Source organism: Bacillus rossius, unplaced genomic scaffold (assembly GCF_032445375.1).
Source record: "Bacillus rossius redtenbacheri isolate Brsri unplaced genomic scaffold, Brsri_v3 Brsri_v3_scf121, whole genome shotgun sequence".
In the NCBI taxonomy this organism is placed as follows: domain Eukaryota; kingdom Metazoa; phylum Arthropoda; class Insecta; order Phasmatodea; family Bacillidae; genus Bacillus; species Bacillus rossius.
This window is the reverse complement of record NW_026962245.1, coordinates 63,069-67,500: the sequence shown is the minus strand read 5'-3', so window position 1 is coordinate 67,500 and position 4,432 is coordinate 63,069. Positions and strand designations below refer to the sequence as shown.

At 33.3% G+C, this 4,432-nt stretch overlaps 1 non-coding gene across 1 annotated transcript; it reads left to right on the top strand.

Annotated features, from left to right (window-relative positions):
* The first annotated feature begins 920 nt into the window (after window positions 1–920).
* On the top strand, window positions 921–1,039 carry LOC134543528 (5S ribosomal RNA). The gene has a single exon (XR_010077018.1). It is a non-coding gene; the product is annotated as a 5S ribosomal RNA (ribosomal RNA).
* The last annotated feature ends 3,393 nt before the right edge of the window (window positions 1,040–4,432 follow it).

Below are 4,432 nucleotides of genomic sequence, written 5' to 3'. Positions count from 1 at the left end.
AAATAAATAATATATATAAGTCTTTTGGCGGGAAAAAATTTCTCAACCGCCTGGGAGCACCCTAGTGTGTGCCTGTCTTTAGGTTATGTTACTTTTAACTTCATTTTCTACAGGCAGACGCGAGGGTGCTCGCCCATTATTTTTATTTTTTTAAATTCTTTCCTACCTTTGGTGTGCCATGCAAGAATTTATCGTCAAAATGGCGGCCCCGAGTGCAAATTTCTCGTCTGCACTGCTGGCTGGATGATTATGTGATGTTTTGAAGGAGGGTGTTTTTTTTTTTGTTTGGATTTTGTGTGAGGGGGGGAGGGGGCTGGGCTAGCTTTTTTTTTTTTTTAAATTTTCTAAACATTCATCTCTTATGTAACAGTGTTCAGCATTAAAAAATTTAAAAGAAGAGGCACTTACTCATCAATTTCAAAACAGCCTATGAAGAAAAATAAAAAAAATTTAAATTCATTCCAGTTTTATACATTCATGATTTGATCACATGTATAACTTTTCTTTTTTATTACCTTATTTAATTTTATTATTATTACTACTATTGCTGCTACAACCTAGAAGATACCTCAGTGATACTAATACCTGCTGGTAAAGTTAAAGGTTTCACCTTTCTTTCTTTAAACATATCACAATACCTTTCTTGAGTTAAATATTATCTAATGGCTTTAAGAAGTTATGGTAATGTTCATCAGTTATAGAGTGTGGGTTTGTGTGTGTGTGTGAGAGTGTATTTTGAAGAGGGCTTTGGTGGTTGGGATGGTGAGGGTGGTGGGTGTTGTGTGTGGGGAGGGGGGGGGGGGGGGGGAAGTAAAAGAGTGTTCATTACACGATTTCTCCTGTTGTTTGTAACAATCACACCTGGTATAGCTATTTCGAGTGGCAAATACAAACTGCAAAAAAAAAACATCTATATCATTGCCAACGGCCATATCACGATGAACACACCGGTTCTCGTCCGATCACCGAAGTTAAGCATCGTCGAGCGTGGTTAGTACTTAGATGGGTGACCGCTTGGGAACACCACGTGCCGTTGGCACTACTATTTTGCACCCTACAGAAAAAAATTTTTTTTTAAAAATTTCAATTTTAAATTTTTTTTTCCCCCACAATCACCACATTTCCCCCCCCCCCCCCCCCCCCTAACACACACACACACACACACTCACTCTCTATCAATCAATCAATCAATCAATCAATCAATCAATCAATCACTCACTCACTCACCCACCCAGCAGCAGCTGTGAATCTTTGCATGTGTATACCTCATACAAAATTCAAAGTGAAAAAATAAATAGATAAGTGTATATGTATGTATGTATGTATGTATGTATGTATGTATGTATGTATGTATGTATGTATGTATGTATGTATGTATATATGTATATATATATATATATATATATATATATATATATATATATATATATATATATATATATATATATATAAACACACACACACACACCTATTTTGAAGTTTCTCTGTTTCAGTGGGCAGTTATGTATAATAATGAGAGATTCAAAAAGACGTTGATAACAATGTCATCAATGCCTGTTTAGTGTGCTCATTTGTTGGATGGTCGGCAGCAATACTAGAGGTGGTACAGCTGTAACCTGTAAAATTGTACCTGCAATGTGTTGTGTATGGAAAAAAATAAAAATTATATCATCTAAATTTTTGTTATCCAACAATAACCTTCCCATCAATGCATGATGTCACAGTAGCCATAGCTCTACTCTTTCTGCCATATAACATTGGGGGAAAAAAAAAAAAAAGGAGCTATTAGAATAATAACAAAAGATAAAAAATCATCTAACTGCAGACCAAAATTCAAAAAACTTAAAGTCCTGACTGCCATAAATGAATACGTTCTAGAAACTTTTTATTCATTCTTAAGAAAAAGAAGAAAAAAAAAATTATTATTTTTTTTTTTTTTTTTTTTTTTTTAGATATTCGCACATAGGTATAACACCAGAAATGCTAGTAAATTGAGGATAGTTGAACATAACACTAGGCGATTTGAAAATGGACTAAATTACTTGGGAGTAAAACTTTACAACTTAATATCACAGAAAATAACTAAAACAATTTACCAGTATTAAAAAAAAAAACAGTAAAAAAAATTCTTCTAGAATATCCTACCTACCCTCTGAAGCTATTCTTTAATTTGATTGATAATAGAGAAATTGAACTGTTAATTTGTTGAATGGACTTGTGATAACAGCTGCTTCATGTTTTGCATAAAGTTAAATTGTGTAACATGTTATGTATTTTTTTTTTTTGAAATTTTTTTTCTTGGTAACTTGCATCATGTAAATATTAATTGTCTGCACATACATGTTCTATATCCCGGAGCCTTGACTCCACGTGGGATCAACAGAACAAAAATACAAAAAAAAAAAAAAAATCCAGCTCACTAATCTAGGTGCATTTTGCTAACAATATTTGGAATATATATATATATTTTTTTTTGTGTAACATGCAAATTCTGTATTATTCTGCACACATTATTTATAATCTTCTATCATTTTCTTAGATAATAACTATTAATTCATAAAATAGATTGTGTGTGCATAACCTCCTGGAAACATTTGCACTTACCTCCTACTTTACTTTTTCATTTAAGCAATCCTATTCGCATGTATACACTTAGGTTGCAGCATCGAAATTGTGTAAAATTCAAAGTGTGTATTGCCTGAAAAAAAAAAAAAAAAAAAAAAGACATACCAAATATTTGCATACAGCGACACACTACATATTTGCACACAGTGGAGTTTTGCGGTAATTAACCTAGCACAATTTACCACACGCAATCACACGCCCGCGATGAGATAACACACTCGCTGTTTTCCTGTTGACCGGCACGAGGAGTAAGAAAAATTGATATTTACACGAGCACACACTCCCACACTAGTCACAACGTCGGTCATCAAGTTGTGTTGAAAATTCCTGTAGCCTCTGTTTTCCCAAATGATTTCACTTAAAATTTCATTTAACAAGACCATAAACAAATTTACAATACTAATTTCTTAAACAAACACTTCAGCGAACAAGTGACTGTCGCATTCATTACAAAGCTTACAACTTAACAGATGTTTCCGATGTGAAATAAAATAAGAAAATGTTTTACAACCAACCTAGAACATTTAGTCAAAACGTTTTTGTCCTGGTTTATGATTATTTTCCGTGACATGAATGTTTCAAAACTAATAAAAATACGAATGCAGCCAAATATAATGAAGTTAGCACATAAAAGACGACTTAAAATATTTCATTTTTCGAGAATTGGCAGAGCAAGAACGCACAGGTCCAACGGAAATTTCTTTAAAGATAAACGACCATCGGACAAAAACACCCCCTCCCCTCATCCTCAAAAATACGTGAATAATATACTTTTTCAATTATATTTTTATCGTTTTTTTTTTTTTTTTTTAATATACTCATTAAAACTTCAAAATAAGCAGGTACTCGTGTGTTTTTCTCTCTACAATGTACCTGATCTCGGTGCGTAAACCTACATCATTTAGAGATGGAATTAATGTACACATACAAGTAAAATTTTGTTCCATTGTAAAATTGAGAGAAAGAAGGTTTTCCAAACGCATTAAGTATGGAGACTTTAAATAAGATTACGAGCTTATAAATGTTTGCAACGAAATAAAGTGACCATGTATCTGCAATTTCAAAAATATTTTTGCTCTGCTAACCTCACATGCAAGCAAGTAAAAATAACCTCACAACTTACTTACCTCTCTCAATTTCGCAGTACCAAAACATAGAAGGGATAAATAGGATAGTTTTTATTCGAAATCCTGCAAGAGTTTTAATTTTTATTAAAATATTTCTCCAATGTAGCATGTGTGTGGAATACTTCATCAGCAACTTGCATCTGCACCTTGAGTGAATTGAAGGGCAGCCAGTTTTAAAAGCTAAACAGAAACTGCACTCTTGAGAATGCATCAGATCCAAGTGAAATGCTTGTTGTGTGTACAGTTAAAAGTTTTATTATTCACACAATGAAAATGTAAACAAAATTTACTCACAATAATAATCACATCATCCTTGGAGGTGCACGAAGAAAGCCATTCCAGGTGGCACTGAACAAGGTGATTTGCTAGTGCTTCCACAGCAAACAGCCTTCATGAAATTATCTCCACATTTTCAGCATACTATACACTAAAGTATACCTAAGTTAATTTAACCATTTTCAAGTGATTCCAGCACAAATTACGTATTTGATTCCTTGAATAACATCTGCAAATGAAAAGTTCCCTGTTTGGTGTAGCAGTAAATTTAAACAGCTCGCAGTGCAAATTAAACAGTGCAGCTGCCATAAAAAAATTACACTATTAGTGGAACTGCCCATTATGTCATCGTAGACTGCTGACATTTAGAAAACATTGAAAAATCAGTGCTAAAGAAGCCCTAC